The sequence below is a fragment of the Vipera ursinii genome (genome assembly GCF_947247035.1).
Source record: "Vipera ursinii genome assembly, chromosome: 6".
In the NCBI taxonomy this organism is placed as follows: domain Eukaryota; kingdom Metazoa; phylum Chordata; class Lepidosauria; order Squamata; family Viperidae; genus Vipera; species Vipera ursinii.
In genome coordinates, this window is record NC_139515.1 from 65,497,466 (window position 1) to 65,525,069 (window position 27,604).

Below are 27,604 nucleotides of genomic sequence, written 5' to 3' on the forward strand. Positions count from 1 at the left end.
AAATAACCCTGCCTGAAACCATTCACTTCTGTTTCTCAGTTACCACACAAATGGTGGGTGGGGGGAGGTTTGGTTTAGCTACACTGTACCAGACACAACAGAAGATGACTCTCATGGGAACCAAGGTAATCTCCCACAGGTGTTGGATGACAATGGAGGCAATGCCTGAGGAGCCTGCTGATTGCATTAATTGGCCAACATAATCTATGACACTTGGGGGTGGGGGAGGGAAGCATTTATTTTAATTTATTTTTTATTTTAATTCCATTTATATCCCGCCCTTCTTCGAAGACTCAGGGCGGCTTACAAGCTTAGCAGTAGCCTTCATTCTATGTATATGCCTGCTTATTAGGGCTTTTATACAAACCCCAAGCGGCATTATTACAAAGTCAGCTTAATTGCCCCCAACAATCTGGGTCCTCATTTTACCTACCTCGGAAGGATGGAAGGCTGAGTCAACCTTGATTTATTCTTTTAATTATGCTATGTAAGGGAATTTGTTTACAGTTGGTTCTGAACTGAGTGTGCAGATATGATGTACCCAATAAAGGAACACTTTGAGGAAACATCGAACCTCGGAGTTCTGATTGATTGGGTTTATTACTCAGAACCTTAACACAGGGGTCTTCCTGATATTTCATGGCTTAGATCCATTCTTTGCCTTGACCTGGGTGAAAAATTTCAAACATACCTTGACTAGATTATAAACTACAATGCAATCTAATTTATATTAGAATCTTTATGGCAGACAAAAATGAATTTGCCTAATGTTAATGTAAACATGTCAGGGAGTTTCATTATTGTCAAAGCATTAAAAGCATGACTTACTACCCTCCACATTAATAGATACTTGATTGGTGCTTGGTGGCCTTGAAGCTGAGTACTTCTATGTTTATATAATAGCCACCTTTGGCCTGGCAATCTCTAGTTCCTGCCTCACTCATCTCATCTTTACACTGGGGTGTCTAAGGACATTTTTTAGTTTGGGAAGTCAACTAGCAGCCATCTCAATAACATTTTAAAGTTACTGATTTATTTATATCCTGACTATATTATTTTTATAAATAACTCAAGTCGGTCCCCTTAGCTAATACTTCTTCCTCCTCCTTTTCCCCATAACAACAACTCTGTGAGGTGAGGTGAGCTGAGAGAGAGTGGTGCAAAGCCACCCAGCTGACTTTATTGCCTAAGGCAGGACTAGAATTCACAATCTCCTGGTTTCTAGCCTAGTGCTTTAACCACTAGACCAAACTGCTCTATTGAATATAGATGCAGCTTTATTAGTGTTTGATTTAGAAACCTATTGTTATACATTTCACTATATGTTAAATGGCCATTACTGACAGATAGTAAATCTGTCATAGGCATTAAGTGTCTATGGAAGGAAGAACGAAGATGATTTCTGATTTACAGGATGTTGACTATATTTAAAATTTAATCAAGAAAATGTTTGTTCTGAGGTATAAAATGGCTTGTCAAGTGCTCCTTGATGATTTTTTAATTAAAAATCAATTATAAATCTTGGTATGAGAGGTGGGGCTAGCTCATTAAGAAATCCGAGGAGAATTAAAAGACATAAAAGCATCCTGAAAATGCTTTCAGACACATGCATGAACACATTGTCTCTGCTGAAAAGGTTATCTGATATATCTTACTTTTTCGGTACCGGGTTCATTGCTAACTAAAATCTGAAGTTTATTTGCTGCATCTTATTTTCTGTGCATCTTAACTGTGACTTGCTTTTATATTCTCTCCATTTTCTCAGTTTTCTTCGTATTTTTCATAGCAAAGTATGCATCTTTATCCTAAATTATTATTTTAGAAGTATGTTTTAATATTGAAAATGCTTGGGCTTTTATATATTTTAATATATGTTGTTCAAAAAATGTTTGTGTAAACTGTTTATGAGGTTATAAATCTGAGAAAAATTAGAAGTCCCCAATCTAAAGAATATCATGCTTCCCCCTCAGTTGAAAATTTATGGCAATTATTTTGCTAACTTAAGCATGACCTACTATGGGCTTGGCCAATGTGAAAACTGGGTAACTATAGGCAGTCCTCAATTTATGACCACAATTGAGCCCAGAGTTTCTGTTGTTAAGTGATTTTTGCCTCATTTTACAATCTTTCTTGCCATAGTTTTATGTATGTATACCCATCTTGAGCTCTTGTAATGAAAGATAAATATAAAAATATATATAAATTAGGATATGGGCCTTGTGGACCCTGGAGATTCTAATAGATGTTTTTATGTAACCTATAAGGTTGTGCCAGAATTGAAAATTATTTAAATGACACACAAATGATGGAAGTGATAAGAATTTGCTGGGGGAAGTAAGGAGTTCAAACAATGTTGGAGAGCTCTATAACTACAGTAGTTGCTATCTAAAAGATCTAAAGAAACATGATTTCCAGAGATGCCAAGAATAGAATAGAATAGAATAGAATAGAATAGAATAGAATAGAATAGAATAGAATAGAATAGAATAGAATAGAATAGAATAGAATAGAATAGAATAGAATAGAATAGAAAGCTGGAAGGGACCTTGGAGGTCTTCTAGTCCAGCCCCCCACTTAAGCAGGAGAACCTATACCATTTCAGACAAGTGACTGTCTAGTCTCTTCTTAAACACCTCCAGTGATGGAGCACCCATGATTTCTGAAGGAAAGCTGGTTAATTGTCCTCACTCTTAGGAAGTGTTCCAAGAAATATAGATGAAGAAACAAATGTGAGCAGAGATATAAAAGTAAGAATGTGTAGATGCATGCTACCAGTACTGAAGGAGAAAAGATCGTTCTCATGTCAATGGCTAAGGTAAGGGGAAAAAAGTTTTGCTTAAAATGAGCAACGAAAGAGAAAAAGGAATAAGAGACAAACCTAAGTTTCTTCTTTCCAAGACCATAAAAATGTTACTCATGAGTAAACAAGAGGTAAAAGGGCAAGAAGCTGTTCTCCCTGACTGAACAGCATTTTTTCCCCAGTTATGACTATCCCAAATGGAACTTCTAACAATAACCTTGGACATTGCATACATGTACCATAGTAAAGTATAAGTTTAACTATTTCATTAAATAAATATGACTGAGAACAACATCACATTATAGCAAATTCCCTTTCCTACACATGTACAAAGTATGTAAAGATTAAAGTACCTGCAATAGAGAGTTCAACTATAACAAATGAAAACTGCTAAATGTTTGAATTCTTAGAATGGTGGGTTTGTTGTTCTGCTCATAAAACTGTCGTGCAGAATGGGAATACTGAAATTTGCAGTTCCAGCAAGAGCTCCATTCATATGCCCTTCCAAAATTCTTCATCAGGTTTGTGGGCAAAGAAATCATATGGTGTAATGGAATATGGGGAAGTGATGCTGCTTAGGAAAGAAAAGGGATGGTGCTTAGGAAATAATCAGACAAGAGGTAGGAGACTTCAGTGGCTTAACTTTCACAAAAAGAAACTAAAGGAGGACGTGCTCTAACTGATCAAGCAGTTAAAACAGTGGCAGAAAGTTTGTACTTTCAGACTTTCAAGATTTTGTTAATGTAGCCTTATAATAAAGTAGAATTAGTTCATCCAGCTGTATTTCCTGTCTGATTTACCTGCAAGGACTGACAGATGAACAATTTCTCTATGGGAATTTATTGACACGTAGTGTCAATAAATCTATTCCTGTACAAGAAATCTCATTTAGCAACTACTTATTCAGTAACCATTCAAAGTTACAACAGTGCTGAAGAAAGAAACTTGTGACCAGTCCTCAAAGTTGTGGCTGCACAGGGTTCCCATGGTCATGTGATTGCATGACCATGTCATGTTAATTCTTTGTTTGTGATCAAAGTCTGGGTTCATATATTTAGGCTGACATCTTGTTCTTTTCTGTAGCCTCTTATTTCATCAGTGGTTTTAAGAATAGTTTCATGCTTTCAACATAAATAAAATCTGTTCCTGATCTTCATCCATGTTCTCTTAGACAACAACAGGTTGTAGTATAATGTTTAGCCACATGATGTCACCCATACTGTTTAGGATTTTTTTTAACCCAAGATTTTTATAGTCCTTTTTTCCAATTTTACGTCTTTTTTATAAGTAAAAACCCAACTTTTCAATAAAAATAGGAAATCTTGTAGTCCTCAAGTTTTAGAAAGGTAACACTCCAAATTAAAATCAGGTTATTATTTCAACGTTTTAAACTCCCCTGGATAGTCAGTTGCCACTGTTTTTAAGAGGGTGGGATAGAATTTCCCTTCCCTCTCTACAGGGGGAAAAATACCTTGGGCAGCTTATACAGGTGGAAAAAATAGTTAGGATTGAAGAGAAGTTCAGATCTCACCCAGTCTCATCCACACTGCTTTGTAGATACCTGGTAGTAAGTTTCACTTCGGCTATCTGCAGCATAGTGATGAGCCATATTTCTATGGGCAGTCTTTCGTCCACTGGTTTGGAGGTCTGCACCAGATCAAGTAGAAGGGCTACCACCCTCCCATGATCCAGCAGGGATCCCCTCCTACAGGGCGACTTTCGACCCTTTCCAGGGACCCGCAGCAATGCAAAATCATATGTGGAAGATGGAGTTCGCTTTCCAAATGTCCACAGCGGCTGCGTCAGCAAACCGGAAGTCTGGTTTGATGTCCTCCCCCTTTATTAGTTATGTATAAGATCCTCTTCAAAATGAGGGCATTATTTATTTTTTAAATAAATAATATTTTTAGAAGTAAGTCACATTGATCAAGATGTAATACATATTGACTGCTCCTTTGAAAATGGTTGTCTTTGGGGATTTTTCTAGAGTATTAACATTTACCACAAGCTGCATTACATGCTAACAGGATTTATTCATATCACTGTGAAAATGCCCTTTTGCAGGACTTCACTTTTTTCTTTCTCTGTTTCAAAGGGGGGAGCTTAAACCTTACTCAGTTGCTAAAGATTTAGTAATTTTGGTTGTGATCAAAACTGGTTGTAGAAAAGAAAATACAACCACAAAAAAGAGGGAAACAAATGAGAAGACCTAACTAAATCAAAACTCTCCTCGAGTTTTTCACAGTAAAATGCAATGTGAACATATTGACCACCAGAATTTTAATTTATCATTTAAAAATAGGACAGAACAAATTTCCTCAACTCAAGCTATTTTCAAGACCACCAAATTTTCCTAATGTTGGTAACCCATTCTAGTCATTTAAATCAACTCAATAAACTATTTGTAGAACAAAAGCAACTTGCGAGGTCCAGGCTCAAACCTATTGGCTGAATAGATCCAGTGCATCTCTTATCATATATCATCCCTTTCCCAAATTTTCACCCAGTTATGGTATAGAAATACCCTGGCAATTCCAGTTTTCTGCCACATAACTAGAGAGTTGCTTTTCCCTAAGCCAGGAGTGTCAAACTGCTGGACCATGGGCCAGATGTGTCATGGTGAAACCGTGCCCACCCCATTGACAAAAATGGAAAAAAAGTTGCAATACGTCACGACACATCACATGATGTTGCGAGTTTGACACCCCTGCCCTTGGCTGACAGAATCCAGTGACAGTAATTTTGTATTTAAAACCTGTTAGGTGTTAAGCCCATTTCTTCAGAGGTGAAATCAGGTGACCAGGTGGGAATAGAGAGGAGGTCACCAGCCATTTTAGGTTAAGATGGGCTTATCCCCTTCTTTCTAAATCACTATACAGATAGTCCTTGAGAAATACCAAGAGCAGTAGAGTTGTTTTCATGTTTTCATCACTCACACAACCCTGATCAAGTTACACACAAATGATTCCCTGCCACACGAGCTTTGACAGACAAATCTGCTTGTGTAGCACAATAAGACACAAAGAGGTTGCCATTTACATCTTTCACAGAATTAAAAACAACAACAACAACAACCAGCAGCTGGTGTATTAATTGTTTAACAGTACTAGGCTGCTCAGCTGGTAGTACAGTATATGCTTTAATTCTGTGGCCTTACTGGTTTAGTGCAAGATTGAAAGAAAGAAAGAACATAATGGTGCAATCTCTCCCTTACCCTTTGCCTCCTAGGCAAAGCATTAATGAATCTGGAAGTCAGTATTTGTTGATTATATAAAGAAGAAAGAGAAAAGAAATCTGAAATAAAAGTGGTGCCAGTATCTAAGTGATGTTTATGATTCAGATCAACAATATCACTCATTGTTATCTCCAAGAGAGATAGATAAGTAAAATCCATCCAGTAATCCAAAATTCCAATATCACCAGGGTGGAAGTGTAGTGTTTCCTTCAAGCAGCGTATTTGACTTCAGTTCAGAAGTGGCCATATGTGAGAATGGAAAAAGAATGTCATTAGTCTTTTACCAGAAGGAAAAAAAATCAATCTATTGGTGGTCAGGGATCAACACAAAGATCTGTTTATTTCCAATTTCAGTGAAATGAATAAAAAATGCAGTTATATTGTTCATTTTGATGCATGATGTGACTTTTCTGGATTAATCAGAATCTTCTTTCTCAGTAATATATTTTACTAATTAATCCAATTATATATTACATCACTGTACACCTTGAAGGATAGTATAGATGACAGATGTCATATTCACATTCTTATTAGTATGCTCTTGTCAAAACTATATACACAATCATATGGAAATAGGAAAAAATATACTGTGCTTGGAAAGTAAACATATTGTAATGTAACTGAAGAGGTGGAAATCTAATACTTAGAACCTCCAGATCAATACATATTAGCTTATTTGCAGAAAAAGAATACAGATCTATGTCATCTTTAAGACTAAGGAGTTATACTGTATTGACAAGTATTGTTCATGAACTATATATTGAGTGTGAAGTAATTTAATTGAACAGATGCGGTGGCTCAGTGGGTTAGGACGCTGAGCTTGTCGATCACATGGTTGGCAGTTTGGCGGGTCGAATCCCGAGTGCCACGTAACACAGTGAGTGCCTGTTACTCGTCCCAGCTTCTGCCAACCTAGCAGTTTGAAAGCACGTAAAAATGCAAGTAGAAAAATAGGGACCACTACGATGGAAAGGTAACAGAGTTCCGTGCGCCTTTGGCGTCTAGTCATGCTGGCCACATGACCACGGAGATGTCCTCGGACAAGCGCTGACTCTTCAGCTTTGAAACGGAGATGAGCACTGGCCCGTAGAGTCGGAAACGACTAGCACGCATGTGCAGGGGAACCTTTACCTTTACCTTTATTCAAGTTGAATGATAAAAGCGCCAAACTCATAAGAATAAGACATGACTTCAAGAGAATTTGTATACAGTAAGTCTCCTTCAGATAGTGTCCCCCACACTAAAATATTGGAAACTGAGTGAAGGGATGTGAGGATTGATAGAACATCAATATTCTACATGCTAATTTAATATGTTATACAAATAGAATGAATGTTTTATAAGTCTCAGCACAGTTGTTGGCAACCCAGATTGTGTGAAAACCTCTACAGATAGCAGGGGTTGCATGTACGCACAATAGTTATCAATATACCTCTGCTTTACTAAGATAGCTCCAGATGATTTCATTCCAAAATATGATGCAGTGGATCAACTGTCTATATGCTTTTTCAGACCCTCCATAAAACGGAGATGAAAAACTTTCTGAGGTGGTGAATTATCTCTTCACCAAGGTGCTCAAGTTAGACTATTTCCCACCGAGCTCACATCTGAAAGGAAGATTCATGGTACCTGCATGAAGAATGAGGATAAAAAGAAAGAAAAGGTTTCTCAGTTAGTACAACTCTTTAGAGAAAATAATAGCTTTGTTCAAACCTGATGGGGGGATTTCATGTGCCATTAAATGCCAATCCTCCCTTCTGTCAGAGAGCAAAGCCTCCCAATATTTTTTTTTCTTCATCTAAACTCTTGGTATACTTCAGATCATAAGTCATTGGCAATTCCATTAGAAAGTAAGAGAAATGGAAGATTGGCCCCCATCTGCTCCCTCCTTTATGAACCTCTTGACAAATTGCCTTTTTGAAACTCCCTCACTCTAATTTCTGTGACAGAAATATGGATATACTGGCATTGTATATTAACTCCACAACTATCTTCATGGCTTATGAAAGGCTGCTTTTAATCACACTCACAACACATCTACAATTAAAAGTTGCAACTTCTAGCCTGAAATAATTTGTTTTTATAATTTTCAGCTATTCTCTCTGTGTTGACTTTTTTTTTTCATCCAAAGTAGGAGGGAAAAAATACACATGTTCTAAATCAGGAGTTCACGAACTCTGCACTGCTGTGACTCCTAACATGATAAATAAATTTCATTAGCACTTTCAATAATTAAAATGTAATCTCAAATTGGTGGTCCTCCAGATGGTGTTCAATTGTAACTCCCAGCAGCTGAGGCTAGTCTGGCCAATGCAGGGGATGCCTGGCACTTTGCTTACCACCATCTGAAGGGCAATGTACCATATTTGAAAGGGAAGCTTCTATTTCCAATGAAGATACATTTATTTGTAGCCTCTGCTTAAACTTCCAAGCCATTTGCTATTGAAGGAAGTTGTAATAACCATAGGATTTCTCCACCAGTCTTTTGACAGAAATCCCAACCAGAGTTGTTTCAATTCACTCCTTCTACCCCCTCAGCCCCAATGAGGCTCTCACTTTGCAGGAAGAGCCAGTCTCCCAGACCACCTCCTCCCTTTAAACCTCACTGAGATCCCTTTCACCAAGACAGCTTCTTCTTCACCTCTTCCATTGACCCAACTTAGGAGAAGACTACCTGGCACAGTGATACAAGTTGCTCTTATATTCATTCTTCTTTCCAGAAAGAGAGGATTTTTTTCCTGTTATAGTTTTCACTCCCCAAAGCCCAAGGGGTAAAATATGTGAAGGATAACCAAATACGGTAGTTTAGTTCTCCTTCTAGATCTCCTTTATTAAGGAAGAGGTAACAGAAGGGAAGAGCCATAACTCCCTGTTGAATCATTTCTCCTATATCTAGGTGTGAATCCAATGGCACTATTTATCACCTCATGATAAATTTGAGTAACAAACCATCTACTTAGTGCAAGATGGCAGTCCCCGCTTTGTCTACCACTCTGCTACTCTTTTGCCCTTCATTTGGTGAGCAGGAAGATTGGCACCATTGTTTCTGGCTTTCTCAACCATGGTGACTCTCATAAGCAGAAGAAGCGGGATATGGTGGTATTGGTGGTATCAATTGCCACCTCACTTTCTCCTATCACCAAACAGATCTTCCCCATTCTGCTGACTGGGACACAAGCTGAGAATCTATCTGCTAAAAAAATTCCTTCCAAATGTCTTTCTTGCCATAGCCCAGTGACTTTTCCTACCTGGGCTAATGGAAAACATTATAGAAGACCCAGAGCTCATCTTCCTTCACATTTGGGATCCCTGCTCTCCTAACCTTTCCCTCCCACAGAGAGACTCCAAACTTCCTTGTAGGAAGTTTGAATGAGGTATTGAGAATTGAGTAAGTAAGCATATGCCAGCCATTAGAAGAATGGTAACACAACAGGTCCAGCATATCAATGTGATTAAGCATAATTGTCCAACCATAATTTGTGTGTGCAACCACTCTCAAATCTGCCTACAGTTCCTTTGGGTATCATGAAAACTACTGATCTAAGTGCATGACATCACTCTACTCAGCCCCAAATATAAGAAGAATTAAATTGCCATTCCTGCCACTTCAGAAATCCAATTTATCTATATAGGCATTATTTGTTTGTTTCTTTATCATAGTTTTATGAAAAGAGATAAGAATTCTATATGTTCCCCAAAGATTGGTACAGTATACTATGTAGAAGCTTTTCTGAGCCAGATTCTTATACAAGAGTTTTTCTACTCCATTTTATAGCTAATTGCTCTGGAGGTAGGGAACAGGGAGGGAAAGAAATGCTCACAGCTAAGGATATTATTATTAATGCATTGGAAAAGTTCAAATGGGAAATGACAGCCCCATAGTCACTGAATGAAAGAGCAGTCCCTCTCCCCATCCATTTTTGTAATTGAGTTTTCTTCATTGATGATTTCATGTTTGCTACATGACCAGAGGCTCCATTAGGGCTAGGCTACATGGCATAGTTGTGAAACCTGCAGTCTGGAAGAGTGCTCAAGCTACTCCTTGAATTAGAGCAAGCAGTACATGTTATAAAAGTTATATGCAGCTGGTTATAGTTGAACCACTTCTATCCCATGATATGATTCCAACCATAATCAGATGTTGTCTTTTGGGAATGCAGCCAGTGAGAATAGTGAGGGGTGAACTTAATCACATATCATTGTTCCTTTCTTTAGTAATGACTGTTCTCTGGAATACCATCCCTCAGTGATCTCTCTCATGATATAAGACCCATAAGATGTCTACTCTCAGCTCTTTTCAGACTCGGCTGAAAACTTAGCTCTTCTCTTCAGTTTTCTTTGGGAATATGCCATGAATAAGTTTTCCTCCTTTCTACAACTTTCTTAATGCAGATGTTATATTTACCTTCCCAAATGTACTATTGCTATATCTTTTTTTGCTTTTTCTAAACAGCTTTGAGATGAGAATATTTAGCACAACAGTGTGTTGAACAAATTGATTAAATAACTTAAATAACATTGGATATGCATCCAAAAAGGCAGTCAATAGCAAAAAGGAAAAGTTTTTTTAAAAAACAATAATAATAATTTTATTTTAAAAAAATCTACTGTGCAGCTTTAGCAGCCTTAATTGGTGATTCTGGTTGGTTGTATGAAAATACAGCTTTTGGAATGAGGCTTTATGTGTGCTTGCTAAAGGGACATTGCCCAAAGATTGTCAGGACAGAGGGTGAATTTTGGAGGCAGAGTTAATGACATGCAATGATTTTACTTGTGAAATCTTTTCTCAGGATTAGATATTGTCTTTTAAAATGGAGAAAACATATTAATCACTACCTTCTTAAAATAAATGAAGATAGCAACAACAACAAGCAATATGTGCAAAGATAGAATTTCCCATTATAGCAACAGGATCAGCTATTGTGGGTGAAGCAATAGAAACTACAGAATATTATAAACCAATTTCAGTTATCTTCATTAGCATAGAAAGTAGAAGCATGCAATAGATATTAGAAAAATAAAAAAAAATAAATTCAAATAATTGTGAGGTGGGCCAGTCTGAGAGATACTAGCTAGCCAAAAATCAACTATTCAACTGCCATGGCTTAGGATGGAGTTAAACCTGACCTTAATTTAAGATCAAATTATTTTAATTTAAAATTAAAATCCAAAGATGAATTTAATTCATTGAACACATTGAAAGTGAAGTGCCAAATTAAATGAATACTCTTCTAGGACAAATGATGCTAAAAGAGGCATCAGCAGAAAATGCACAGAAGCTGCTTCCCATTGGATTAAACAGCTGGCTCAACTGTATCAACCTGTTTTAACATTTAATCAACATGGAATGCCTAGATTTTCCAAATCAAGGTACTACCTTAACATCTTAATCAACATACGGGTTCTCATAAAATAACCAAGAACATGGATTGGTCCAGAGATGAGGAATCTGTGATCCTCTATTTGTTTAAACAGTAATTATCAACCATCCCAGCCAGTTTGATCACTTAACCCCTCTGGAGAAAATATTTACAAAGATCCAAGTGGATATGAACTTCAAAGTCTCTTTAAAATGCACTGTCAGATTATAATTTGTAATAATGGAATAGAAGGAAGAAAGCATTAAATAAACAAAAAAAATGTTACATTGAATTGAATAGAAATTTTATTACATTTAAAATTTGGCGAAACCAATTTTAGTTTTTGTTTTCACTCCTCCCCCCTCTCTTTCATAGACACCCACCTCACAGACAGTGACTCTGTATGACTTACAATATAACAACCAACAATTAAAAGCAGTAAGATATGATTTAAAAGGCAAGGTGGCAGCATCAAATTTTATAGACGATGGAGCCATCTCATTAATTCACCATTACCCTGAGACTTCCAAGCTCGATGACACAACCAAGTCTCAAGGAATTTATGAACATTTAACAGGGATGAGGCCAACTTCACAGAGTAGGTACCATGGCAGAAAAGATCCATCTCCTGAGTCCCATTAGATACAACTCCTTAGCACATAAGACCCATAACATACCTCTTCTTCCAGACAGACATAACAGCAGATGTTGTCAGGAAGAAGTGGTACTTCACATGTAGACCTAATCTTTCACACCTCATACATGTTATGGTAATCCATGGAAGAGACTCTTAATCTGTTTGGCAGAGCTTCCTGATCCAGGAATGAGTGCAACTGGCACACAACACCAAGCTATGTGAAACCTCTCCTAGCATAACTACTCCCTGGTTTTCAAGCAGGAATCATTAACCTAGGAGAACTCATAAATTACACAGTAGGTGTGATTGATGTAGAGCAACCCCACTCAGTACCAAAGTTGGCATAATCGCTGAACTGGCAGGCCTCAGAACTCAGAGCAACTCTGTCTTCAGGGTTCAGCTGAAGTCTGTTATTCCAGATCCACATCTCCATGGTATCCAAACACCAGGGTAAGTCATCAAGAGAATTGCTTAATTTTGCTAGGTGCAGAGATGTATGATTGACTATCATCAGTGTGATGCTGATACTTCACCTCATAAATCAGGTATTTATTTATTTATTTATTTTAATTCCATTTATATCCCGCCCTTCTCCGAAAACTCAGGGCGGCTTACAAGCTTAGCAGTAGCCTTCATTCTATGTATATGCCTGCTTATTAGGGCTTTCACACACACACCCCAAGCGGCATTATTACAAAGTCAGCTTAATTGCCCCCAACAATCTGGGTCCTCATTTTACCTACCTCGGAAGGATGGAAGGCTGAGTCAACCTTGAGCCTGGTGGGATGCGAACCTGCAATAATTGCAGGCAGCTGGTGTTACTTAAGGAGGCATTAGCCCACTGTTCCACCAAGGTAGATGTTAAGCAGGAGAGGAAAAACAACTGAATCCTTCAGCACTCCATATATTAAAGCTCAAGGATGGGACCTCTCCTCTCCAATCACCTACTGGAACTGACCCCAGAGAAAGGAGGAAAACCAGCACAACACAGAACCACCTACTTCCAATCTCCAGAGACAGTCCAGAAGGATAGCATGGTTGATGACTGCTGAGAGTTTAAGCCGAGCAAGGATGGATGTACAACCCCCATCTTATTCTGTTTCAACCAATTTTTGAGTTATCAGCTCCTAATGCTATTAAAAGTTCCCTTAGCTCCAAAAATGGGAAGACCTGCAGTAGGATCTGAGGGTCATTGAAATTCCCCGATCTGAGAAAAACTGGTCTATAATTTGGATAGTTTTAAGAAGAATTGGACTATTCATACATATTAATTATTAAGACTATCAGTACTTCCAGAATCAGAGAAAGTCAGTTTCTAAGAATTGGAACCAGAAGGTGGAGAAAACTATTTCTCTTAAACCTACTTCAGTGTTCCTATGAACTTTTGTTGGCCACTGAATTTTCACAGAAAGAAGAACCAAAGAGGTCTTTAATATTTCAGAAGAACATTTATCTTGTTTGGTGTTATAACTACTACAATTTTATTCAGAAACACCACCAGAGAACATTTTATACCAATTATAGCATTGATATCATGCAATACATTGTTGGTTTAAACTGCGATTCAGGATATTCTGAAGACTATTATTATGATAGTGCTTCTCAATAACCACATTATGTCAGATTGGAGCCTTCTTTTCTTTCTTTAAAAGAAAGAGACAGACCAATTATTCTCATTAACCAACAAAGCCAGAAGGAGATGTAATAGGCTTGGATGGGTGCAGTCAACTTGTATTCTGAAGCTAATTAAATAAATTCCATTTTCTATTTTGATGGATTTTTTTTAAATAGTATAAATAGCATAGTCGGATATTTACTTATTTATTTAATTAGAATCACAACATCTTTCTTACCTTTGCTGTATGTTCTGCTTTATGTTGCTATGCAAATATGTGCTTAACATTTTTTCAGTGTTTTTTTTAAAATCATTCTGACTCAATGAAAGAAAACATGATATTTTTAATCCCCTCCCCTAAGCCTTTCAGTGCAATTATCATGGGCAGGGGACATGATTCCTGCTGTTCTCACCATACTGAAGTAAAGGGAAGCATCTTTTTTTTCATTTCAGATATCTGGCAGCCAATCTGCTTCCCACATTTCAAATCTCCAGGGAAGATACTATATTGTGGGGAAAAACATAAGCAAATATTTTTGTCACCTCACAACCCTGAGGAAAGAAACTTTGGGAAAATTTCAGTGTAGCATTGATTGGTTATGCCCCATCAAATCACTTTCGACTCCTAGCAACCATATAATGAGTGCATCTTCAGCATTGTAACTGAGTCCATCCCCTTGCTGCCTCCTCTAATTCTCTTTCCTTCTACTTTTCCCAGTATTAGAGCCTCTGGTAGAAGGTTAGTTTTTGCATAATATGTCCAAAGGAGAAAGAAGCAGAACTTTATTGATTAGTCAATTGACCATATCAAATATATTGATTTTTTTCAATGAGCCATGAGTTTGCTTTCTCAGGAATCATTTTCAACATCAAAATTCAAAGGTATAAATATTCTTCCATTCCTGCTTCTTTGCTTCATTGCTTTTGTAGGGTGTAGGGAATACCATGGCATATACAATACTATCTTTGTCGGTATATAGATATCTGAATATATTTTGGGCCAGTCACTCTCTCTTAGCCCATGATATCAGGCTCAGGCAACAAGCTGGTTGATCAATGGCTGCCACAACCAAAGGATCAATACTTGGTTGATGAAAAAGAAAGTAGACCCTGCATTTGCAGGAAAAATGCTAAGAAGAAAAAAAGTGTGGCTTTATATATCATTTATTTATTTAAGAAAAATCCAATAAAGTAGCTACTATTCTTCAAGGAAACTCTATTATAAATACCTTTGTAAAAGTCTAAAGAAGATGGGATAAATTCACATTCTTTAAAAGTCAGAGGAAAAAACTATTAGTCTTGAAATCTGATTAATTGGATAACTGGATAGTAGTTAATCTGTATCCTGATCTACTCCCCTTATCCCTAGTCATTCTTCTCTTCATAGAGAAATAAATTTACAAAAAGGAAAACATGGTTAATTTCTTCCTCCCCCTGATTTTAAGCATTTGTCTCCCATTTAATTTACTTTTTCTTACTGTGGTGACCTGGTTCATGTAACAAACTAAGAAGGTGTCAGGATTCTCACAATATACTAATATGTAAGCTATATAGCAGTGTTTCTCAACACGGGCAGCTTTAAGTTATGTGGTCTTTGCCTTGAAAATTGAAATTTGAGTTGAAGTCCATATATTTTAATTGCCAAGATTACTGCTATATAGCCATATTTTACTCTAGTCTATTCTTTTGCACAAACCTAAAATATGTGTAAATATAGGAGGGCAATTTGGGAATAAACCTGTTTGGTTAACAATGACAGATGCTCACAGATAAGGAACTTGTATTATACACATTAGAAAACTAGAATATTACATTACTTTTTGACATAATCGCCATTCAAATTGAGGCACTTGTCATAATGTCTTACAAGGTTTGAAATTCCTTCTGGAAAAAAATCTCCCACCTGGGAATGAAGCCATCCTGTAACAACATCATGAAGTGCATTGTCATCATCGAAGCGGTACAATGCAACTTGCAAGCCACTGTTTCATTTTTAAAAAAACTGGTTGATTTTCAACTGAGCTAGCAGACGAGTCAAATGCAACACAACCTTCTCCTTCCACTCCTCACTGCCTATTGAACTACTGTGCACAGCGCAATAGGATGGGCATCGCTATTTCTCACACATGCTCAAATGGAGGTTTATTTCCAAATTGCCATCGTAGTATGCATTGGCCTTAAAACGTATCTGTAAAAACACCATTTTCTGGACTATCTTCATGTTTTGACCTGCATCTACATTTTTCAAACAAGTACATCTTTGCAAACTTTTGCAGAAATACTTTTTTAACCTTTTTCTGAATTTGAACCAAATTCAAAAGAATATCTAAAAAATGCATCTTGACTATGCATACAGGTAGTATTAATAAAATAAAATGCTAACACTGTTCTTATGTTAAAGCAAGAAAGGATAAAAACCCACAGCTGTGTATAAAATTCAAAAAGCTAACACTGTTCTTATGTTAAAGCAAGAAAGGATAAAAACCCACAGCTGTGTATTAAATTCAAAAAGCATGCTAGAGTCATGTCCTCATGTTTCAGTGTTCAAAATCAAAGAAACTTCTACATATACAACACACTGATTGATTCTCACAGTAGCAATGGAATTTTCTGCACGTCTGTTCAGAGAAATAAGTTCTGTTTAATACAGTTCATTCCCAAGCAAGTTTTCAACTATTTATAAAAAAATTACCAAAGGACAGTTACTGTAGATAAGTACAGTAACACATCACTCTACCTATGAGATTTTCTCCCCCCCCACCCAAATGTTCTTCTTGTTTGAAAGAAATGCTGACACTATTAGAAGAGGATAAACTAGGAAATAGCCACTCAACAGTGAGCAACTGGACAGGCAGATTAAGCTGGTAACTTGCTCAACTAATAAATTCTTCTCCTCAGTGGGGAGATGAATTGGGTTTTTAAGTTACACCCCTTGTTTCTAAAAGCATACATTGGTAAATGCTAAATCTATGTAAACCTGGGGCTTTTTTTCCTTTCCAAGGTGGTTACTTGCCTGTTAATGTGGGTAAACATTCTTCGGTCAGCTGTTCAGATGTTCTCTTTTTGAGCTGTTTTCTGCAAAAGTAGCATTAAAGTAACTTTAGTTGCGGAAGACTACAAAAGTATACCAAACTTAAACTTACAAAAGCTGCCTGACAAGTGAGGAACAATGATCTCACAAGATGCTATAGAGGCAAGGCAAAATAGGATTAGAGATTTGTGTCATGCAGTTGTTTCTTCACATTGTATGAACTAAGCCATTAGTCTAATCTGCAATATGAATATTTTAGTATAGTATATTACGTGAACCTAGCAATTGTATTTTATTGACTGCAGTATTGTATAAATCCAGCCTTTGAGTGCTTTTTTAAATAATATATTTTATTTATTTTTTTTATAAGTTTACATTTCATAAGTGCTTAATAAATAATGTCTTGTCTGGGTCTTATTTTAATAACATGTAATAAAATCCTAATCTCTACCCCATTTTTCCAGCCATTGGTAAAATACATCCCATATTTGAAAATACTCTATATCTTCCTTGTGTTTAATCTTCAATGTCTGTTCATTTCTGCACATTCCAATATTTTTTTGATTATGTCAGCTTCAGAAGGTGTTTCTTCATTTTTCCAATTCTGAGCAAAAACAATTCTTGCTGCTGTTAATACGTGTACCATTAAACATACATTTTCTTTGTCATATTTTCCTGAAATTATATCTAACAAAAATAGTTCTGATTTAAAATCTACATGCTTTCTTAACATTTTTTCTAACCAAGTATGAATTTTTGTCTTTTTTTTTTTTGCTTTAGAGCATGTCCACCAAAGATGATAGTACATGTCTGATTTTTGCCTATTTTTCCAACAATTGCTAGTCTGGCTGGTGGTAAATGCCATCTATAAAACATTTTATACAGATTTTCTTTGTATACAGTTGCCATTGTTATTTTATAGTTTATTTCCCAAAGATTTTGCCAGTTTTCTAACTCTATATTGTGCCCAAAGTTTTTAGCCTATGTTATCATTATTTCTTTCACTTTTACAAAAAATATACAATTTCTTAATCAGTTTTTTGTCTGATGTTAAGAACATTGTGTGCTCTTTATAAAAACCATATATTTTATTATCTTTCTAGTTTGTATTTGTAAATGAGGCCACCATGATAACTTGATGCACTGTTTTTCCAACTGTTTGGTTTTTAAGTTCCCTTCGATATTCAAGATATCTTTGTACGTTAGAATTTTCTCACGATTAATTAAATTTGGGTGAGAGAACACTTCCATTTTTGAAATCCACCCTGGAATTTTCTTATATATTTTCACTTTTATCTTTTCCCATATTAAAAATAAAGCATTTCTTATATAATCATTTTGAAAATATCTGTGAATTTTGTTCTTCCCATACCATCGTGCCATCCCAATTGCAAATCATGTCCTTCTAAATATAGTAGTCTTTTGTGTCTAAGAGTAATCCATTCCTTTAACCATGTTAATGCACATGCTTGGTAGTATAAAACCCAGTCCAGAAGTCCAAAGCCTCCATTTTCTTTAGATTCTTGTAACAATTTCAATCTAATTCTAGCCAGATGAATTTCAAAATCAATGCATTTAAGTCATCAAAAAAACTTTCTCTATTTTTATAGATATTGTTTGAAATAACAATAGTTTTGGTAAAGTGCTTTGAATTCTCTGAAAGTACAATGTCTCCACTTGTTCTACTTACCTGCCAGGGCAGCAGTGCCAATTAGACTGAACTAGTAGGGTCTGCAGGTTAGGGAGGCCCCCAAGAAAGCCCCCCTCCCCAGATACAATGAAAAAAACTCAACAAAAGAAACCTTAAATCTGCCTCTTCTCATTACTTCTTACTACCACTCCTAGAGGAGGAAGAGGAGGACAGAGGGAGGAAGAACATCAGAGAAAGAAATGTACATTTATTTATTGTATTAATAGCCACTTGTCTCACAAACCAAGTGACTCTTGGCACACCCAACAAAACTAAAACAACTAATAAACATCTAAAACCATTATAAGATAAGATGACCTTTATTGTCAGTTTTACTGTGAGCACACTGGCCTATATTAAAAATGAAATTCTGTTGCCTACTCTCAAAAGAAAATATATATCTACCCATACACATACATAACACACATATACACATGCTACTACACACACACACACATACATATACATATATTAATCACTGTCCATTTTGGACACATAGCAGAAGGAGGAAGCTTGAATGTTCACAAGGCTGATGCTATATGAAACAAAACTGTGACTGAATCTGGATGTTCTGCTTCAGATACCACAAAGCTTCCTCCCTGAGGGTAACAAGGAAAGCAGGTGATGAAGAGGATGTGGAGCATCCCAGACAATCGTGCAGACCTTGCTCAAGCATCACTTATATGTTATGTCCTGGATAGAAGGAAATGAACTCTTTTCTGCTATCCTCACCACTCTCGCCGCCATTATCATTAACAATTACTAAAAAAAAACCACTATGAAATAAACCAAAAGAAAGAAATAATAGACAAAGAGATATTAAGAGCAAGGATCCATCTCACTAGATCATCCATTTCCTTGGGTCAGCAGGGCTGTTGGTAAAGCCAGGTTTTAAGGGACCTTAGGAAGCTCAGAAGTAATGAGACCATCCTCGCCTCAATGTGGACAGTCTTGTCAGGTTTGTCCTTTAGCACCCCACCCTACTCTCAGAACACTTGTTGGTCTTGTCAGTCAGCACTCCATCCTTATCCTCACAGGTTCCAGACACTGAGATAGGATGTTCACAGCATTGCTTAATTTGCCTGAAGAATAGATGTACAATTGGATATTTGAAACATACTGATGATCACATCCCATGATAATGGATGAGGTCATGCCATGGTGTCAGATGTTAAGCAAGAGAGAAGTGAGCACTAATCCCTGCAGCACCCCAAATGGATATAAAGCACCCAAAAATCCTCAAGAGCAGTTTACTGGGGTCCTCTGTGTGCTAGGAAAACCCTTGTGTGATGATAAATTCTCCCCAAATCCTGGCAGAGCATCTTCTTCTATGGATTTTTGGACTGCCAACTTCTGCTTCATTTCAATAAGCAAACTTAAGTGCCTGAGGCAGGGAAAAACCCATAAGTGAATGATTAATGATGCAGCAGATCTAGTGTACATTAAAAATAGCTATCATCTGATCACATTTTACTCACATTCAGAAAGTACTACTCTGCTTTGATCCTACACGCATTTAATATTCAGAAATAGAATAACAGAATAACAGAGTTGGAAGGGACCTTGGAGGTCTTCTAGTCCAACCCCCTGCTCAAACAGAAAACCCTATACCATTTCAGATAAATGGTTTTCCAATCTCTTCCTAAAAATCTCCAGTGTTGGAGCATCCACAATTTCTGGAGGCAAGACTGCAACCCACCAAGTGTCTCAAAGCACCTTCAAGACTGATGAAGTTATCTGTAGTCCACAAAATCCTAAATCACTATAAATCTATAACTACTTAATGTATTTCAAGATTATCCCTTACGTATATATTTGTCTTGATAGGCTTTATTTTTTTTTGATAGACAATTGTACAAATAGTCTGGTGGTGCATTTTGCCCATGTGTATCCATTTTGGGGCATCCATTTCCATATTCTAATTTCTTAACCTCAACAACTTTAAAATGTGTAAACTTCAGCTCCCAGAATTCCCAGCCAGCATGCTGTAGGTTTTTGAACTAAAGTTGCTGAGGTTGAAAAACACTAATCTAAATAGTGTTTAGAGCTGAAGAAGCTTCTTGGATGAGAAGCAAAATGTCTTCAAAGAAAAACAAGAAAGTCCAGTTGCCTCGTAGGAAAAAAAAACATATTTGGGACAAGTATGACCTGGCTGACTGAGAATCTCCATAGACTAATAAAATAGAACAATTAACCTCTGGAACAACCTGTGGTTGGCACAAAGAAGAGGGAATCAACCTGATCTCCAAAACATCTGAAAGCAGGAGAAAAGCAATGGATGGAAACTAATCAAGGAGAGAAGCAACCTAGAACTAAAGAGAAACTTCCTGACAGTTAGAACACTTAACCTGACTCCAGAAGCTGTGAATGTTCCAACACTGGATGTTTTTAAGAAGAGACTGGACAGCCATTTGTCCAAAATGGTATATGGTTTCCTGCCTGAGCAGGGGATTGGACTAGATGACCTCCAAGGTACCTTCCAACTATTATTATTATTATTATTATTATTATTATTATTATTATTATTATTATTATTATTATTATTATTATTATTATACAGAAATCTGGGGGGAGGGGCTATAATAAAGATGAGTGCAGTAGATACTGTGCCATGAATTTTGTGTCGGTCTGTAAGAATAAGAAGGCAAAGAAAATAAAATTTAAAACGACAGCACAATTTATACAAAGTATTAATTACTTATACACTGCAGAAGATGGGCTTGTGATTTTAAAAGGAATTTAGACAAGTTTAGGAAGGCTCGGTCCATCAATGGTTATTTGCCAGGATGGTTATCATACATAGAATATGCAATACTTCTGAATATTAAGTGTTAAGAGTGGGAGTGAAGCAATAAAAAATTCTGTACTAATGATATCTGTATGTAACTGAATTATTGTAACTCAGCCACCACTTTGCTTTTCAAAGATATAAATGTAACATTAGAAAAATTAATGAAATTTAAATAAAATAAAATAAAAAATTTCTTCTACCCTTCATGTAACTGGAGGAATTTGGGATAATGTACAATTATCCTAAATCCAGTATAAATTTTATATCAAATTATCTTAAATTATCCTAAACACAAGAAAACTACGAGGTAACTGTAATCACAGAAACATATAATTTTTTGTGTTTTATAGGTAAAGGTAAAGGTAAAGGTTCCCCCGCACATGCGTGCTCGTCGTTTCCAACTCTAGGGGCCGGTGCTCATCTCTGTTTCAAAGCCGAAGAGCCAGCGTTTGTCCGAGGACGTCTCTGTGGTCATGTGGAGGGCATGACTAGACGCCAAAGGCGCACGGAATGCTGTTACCTTCCCACCGTAGTGGTCCCTATTTTTCTACTTGCATTTTTATGTGCTTTCGAACTGCTAGGTTGGCAGAAGCTGGGACGAGTAACAGGCGCTCACTCTGTTATGCGGCACTCGGGATTCGACCCGCCAAACTGCCGACCTTCTGATCGACAAGCTCAGCGTCTTAACCGACTGAGCCACCGTGTCCCATTATGTGTTTTATACAAACATACAAAATGGGTTTATTTGTTTTGTAACACCAAAGTAATATAAAATTAAAATAAAGATAAGAAAGAGCCTGTAAATCTGCATCATAAACAAAACCAATTCCAAAATGTGTACCCACCAGTTGCCGAAAAAATTTCCCCTTCAGATAGCTTCATCAGTCTGTATAGCTAACAGCCCAAACAAGCAGGTGACAAACATGTGCTTTTCCCCTCTCTCAAGTTGTTCACACTGCTGCTAAACACAGATGTGACAGAGGCAACTGAGGGCTTCAAAGACTCAGATTCACCCATTTTTCAAAGCAAAATAGCCATAGAATACACTCATTGACTGTAATTAAGGAGACGTGCCCAGATCATCCAATCATAGCCAATAAGAACTAGGCTTATCCCAATTCCCAGTGGTCCCTCAGTTCCTCTGCTGACTACATGATCAGTGAGGTATGTCAGGTGACATTAATGGTAAAACAGTCATGGCTTTTGGGAGAGGGAACATTTAGGAAGGAAAACACAATTTTAACATCATAACAGGCAAAAATGAGATCAAAATTATAGATTACGGACATGGTGTCATTGGGGAATAGAAGGGAAGCAAAGAGGATGACAACTAGCAGCAAGGCGAATGGATTTACTTACAATGGTTATGAGGGAACCATTGGAAGACCTGAAAGACCAGGTTAAGGACCGCTTGTCATGGTCCATTTATGTGATCTCTCAGAGTCAACAATGACTTCATGCACATCGTGAATGTCTTGGGTGGGGGACAACAGAAAGGCAATATTTTTAGGATATGGCACAAAAGGTTGCCAAAGAAATGCTCATTCCATCATTAAATGCTAGTGGGGAGAAATCCTAAAAGAAATTACTTATTACCATTATTCTCTATTTGAGAGTTTCCCAACATCTACTCAAGTGCATAGCAATCTGCTTTAAAACAGTTTGAATAGTTACTCATGTGATTTTTTTGTGTGTGTGTATTAAGGATAGGCAACCTCGGGTGCTTCAGTTTGTTGGATTTCAAGCAGTCCCAAGCAGCATTATTTAAAAAAAAACAAAAACCTGAATATAGTATCTGGAAGACATCAGGTAAATTTCTGGTCTGTATTGACAATACTGGCTGTTTCTTGTTTAAGATAGAAAATCAATCTTAATTTAACTTGATCAGGTTACTTGGAAACTTTCAAGATCAACTCACTTTCTGCATGTCCTTTGCTCTGTCACTGAACATTCAGGATGTTGAACTGAGTTTGTCTGAGGCAGAAATCTACTGGCAGGTTCTTTCTACATCCTTAAGCCTCCTTAAACCACATTGTCGGACTAGATTTAATCTAAGATTCTACAAGATCCAGCTAATCTTTTCTTTTATTCTTAAATTTTGCTTTTGGAAAAATTCATAAGCATATCAGCTATTATTAAAAAGAGATTGGAAAGACAACTAAATCATTTTGGAACAATAAAAACATCTACTTTTCTTATACTTTTTCAACACTGGCAGATGACAACTGTGCTTGTTGCAAAGAAGAATTATTTGTCATCGATTAATTAAATGCTATAGATCTTTTCCATTTATAATTTCTCTGGGAGCACTAACAAATCACCACACCTGGAAACATTAATCACACTTGGGGTGCAGACTTAAATTAGCAAGGGAGGTAATGAATTGGGCATGCTCAGCAGGTTGTTTTTAAAAATGTTTTTCACACTGTAATTTCCTAACTAAATTTCTTCAAACAAGGCAGTTTATCATGCAGAAGTGAGAGTCACAACAAGGGTAAAAATTTAAAATAAGGTTGTTTTGACTAGGATAAACTTAAGCAGCAAATTTTAATATTGCCTGCAGAACCAGCTGTTTGGAAGATGTTTTTACTGTTTAGAGCAGGGGTCCCCAACCCCCGGTCCATGCCAGCAACCAGGCCAGCAACCAGGCCACACAAACAAGCAAAGCCCCATCTGCAGGATGCAGGCAGCACACAAAACCACACCCTCTCCAGTCCGCGGAAAAGCCTCTCTCCACATAACCGGTCCCTGGTGCCCAAAAGGTTGGGGACCTCTGGTTTAGAGTAATACTATTGAGAAAACATGTTCACTTTTTTCAGGAATAAAATCAAGTCTTATGCTGATAAGAGACTTTGCTTTTGAAATTCTTTCAAAAGAATTTAAAAGAAATGATCTTAAGTGAAGTGTGATATTTTCACACTTATGAATTCATGGAATGCAAAGGTTGTATATGAACATGTTGTTTTTCATTATATAGTTATTTCTAAACTGGTACCTTGCTATATCAATCACCATATTAAATTTCAGGTAGCATCCTCCAGTCTGTGGGTGCATTTCTTCTTTGCGGGGAAAATGGCCATCTTAAGGAAAAAGAGTAGGTGGAACCAAGCTGAAAAAGAGACTTTTTTTTTGGGGGGGAACAGCTACCTTTTGCTCCCTGTCAATAATTTAAATGCAAGTTTAAGCAGCAATTTCTCAAAGAAGCCAGTATTTTCCACAAATGTGTTGCCCTTTGAATCGGCCTGAAGATTCACAGCCAAAACTGCTTTCCAAGTTCTACAAACTAATTTTGGCTTCTGGCCCTGAGGAGGCGGAACCATCAGGCAGGTCAGAAGCCAACCCATTCCTCAGCATTCCCACCTCCTTTCTTGGCTCCTAATTCCATTGGCTGGAATGGAAAGAAGGTCTGGGGAGTAATAAGCAGACAAGAAAGCCAGTGAAAGCAGCAGTATCTACACCCAGATTAGCAAAATATAAATGTGTTCATAGAACATGCTATACTCAGTGAAAGATTTACCAGCTTTAGCCAAATCTAGTATTTGAAAACTCTGTTCTTATTTTAAGAAGGGTCCAGCTGAATTTCTTTATTGTTTGTGATGTCACTAGGACAGGGGTAGGCTATGCTGACTCAGGAATTGTGGGAGTTGAAGTCCATGAGTCATAAAAGAGCCGAGGTTGCCTACCCTTGCACTAGGAGAATCAGAAGCACAAGTGGGTGCTTGTGATTTTCACCTTAAATAAAAATGGTCTTCTCATCTGCTATTCTCTTAGAGCTTCTTTTCCTCCAATCTCTACCAGATTCTCTTTCCTGTCTATTCTTGATCTTGCAGAAACATTTCCAGAGACTTATTGTGGGTAGGGTTGGCATGGTCCTTTGGGTGGCAATGTCTATAGAAGGCCAAAAGGGTGAGAAGATGCTGAAACACATGTTGCAATGTTGAGATGCAAACTCTACTCCTTTTGTGTGTGCATTGTGATGTTGCTCATAAGTATGTAAGGGGAAGCAGGGCTTGCTCCACAAAATTTTTGTTATTTTGACAAAATGCCTCTGGCTAACATTATAACTTAGGTGTCTCTTGGGGAGAGGGGGAGGAAAACAACAGTAAAAATATCTCTTCCTAAAATAGGTTGGAGATCAATTTTCCATACATTGTAGAAAATATAGTAAACCGGAGCTAAAGTCCAACAACCTGTGAAAAAGATCAGGATGAGAGAAATAGTTGTATAGCTTTAAGGGCCACCAGCCATCAGAGGCCACTAAAGCAATTAGCAGAAGCAATTAACCCAACTGTATTTTCCCTACATTCCTGCTTTTCTTCTTTTTCTTTCATTTTGCCAATTGCACATTTTCTTCTTTGCCTCACTTGGTATCTCCTCAATATCTTCCTTGCCAGGTAGCACATTTTAGGACTTGCAAGAAAGGAAGCAAGTGATTACCTACAGTAATACAAGGGTCACAGCCTAGGCCATGGAGCATCACTCCAACCAACCAATCAATGCTTAGAATAAGAAAAGAATCTTCTCTGTGGCTTTCATCTTTCAGGGGCACCTACTTCTTTCTTATCTGCAAATATATTGATCTGACAAGCTGGAGAAACCTGTGATTCACCACTCTTCTGCAATAGATTAGACAGAGAAGGAAGGCATCACCTGGATTTATTAGCTCAATGATCTAATAAAGTGAGATTTTTTAAAAAGACATCTAAGCAGTGAAAGTAGACTCAGAGGGTACTTTCATATATCATTTATATCCTCTGATGCTGTCAGTCAAATGATAATAAAGCATAATGCACTTTATACCTGGAGGGATTGTTAGGATAGTGATGGTCATTCCCACTGTGAATATTCTCAGTTAATATGCATGCAGATTTAGGATATTACAAAGTCAAGAATTCACATTGTAACAAGTGTCTCAAACAAAGTGGAATTATCTGAATTCCGAAGATGTGAGCACAGCCACAGAATGAACCAGTTTTTCTTCAAGGGCAGAGATTAGCAGCTTACCTCCATGCTATGATTGGTTTCAGCATCTGCATATTATGTCTCTGATAGTCACAAGAACACATAAAGTATTTGCAGAGTTTAATTATGTGAACTGCCTTGGGAAATCCTGCTTATGCAGAAGAAGATGCACAAAGGATTAAAAATATAAACTAATAAACAGATCAAGCTTTTTCTTTGGGTCACAAATCACTGTTGGGATAAATTCTCTAAGGAAAATTGATGATCACTGATTCTTTGGTTTTCTCAAAACTGGGCCAAGATTTTTCCCAGATTCATTGGTTTTATGTCTTTATTTTGTGTCTTTTGTTGTTGTTTCTACCCTTTTTATGTTATGTTTATTAACTGTGGTATAGAGTTTGTAATGTTATAACAAGCAATGTAAAAACTTTATGACTCTATAACATCATGGCACCCAGTTTGGGAACATAATATAATTTCATCTGAAGAAGAAGACATTATGATTAAAAATGGAAACAAGTCAGATGTAACAAAAAAAATTGTCCCAAATCATCAAAATTAGCATTTGTGGTTTTGCAAAATAATTGTTTAGAAAGTTCATTCATAAATTGGAGAGTGGAAATCTTACTTGTAGAAAAATGTTTTTCCCCATGATTCTCTGGATAGTTCATTGTTGGCCATCATCAGCACTATCCACTCTCCCATATGTTCAAATGGATTTGTTGTAAATGTTCTCTAGTATTGTTGTTAACCTGATCTGAAACTGGTATCAAAAGCTGTGAGGGGGTTGGGGTTGCTGTCTGCTCTTGGTACTCCTCAACTTACAATAGTAACCGAGTCTGGAATTAAAGTCATAAATTGTGGTGGTAGGTAGTTCTCGACATTTCACTTAACTAGAATTTATAATGGCTTTGAAAAAAGTTATGACCAGTTCTCACACTTATTATTATTACTACTACTGCAACCCTCTTGTTACATGATGGAAAATCAGGTGCTTTACAATCAGCATGTTTTTGTGTCAGTAGCAGCATCCTGGGTTCATGGAATCACCAACAAAATCAATGGGGGAAGCTAGAATTGCTCAACAGCCATGGGATTTGCTTAACTACTACATTAAAAAGATCATAAAATCAGGTGCAGCTGACTTAACTGCATCATTCAGCAATGGAAGGTCTGGACCCAATTATAGTCATTAGTTGAAGGCTATCTCTATATATACAATACACACACACACACACACACTCACACACACACATATATATATATATATTGCTAACAAAGAATTAAAGGGAGACTGATATGGCCATTTCAAACTCATTTGTTCTCATCAGTCAGCCATACCCTTCTGAGATTCGAACCTGGGCCGATTGCACATTAGGCAGTTGTTTAACCTCTAGGCCACAGGCTCTTTCTCACTTTGTTAGCTGAGAGGCAAGGGAGATATGTGTTAAGTATTTGTTAAGTATTTTAGAATACCTTGCAA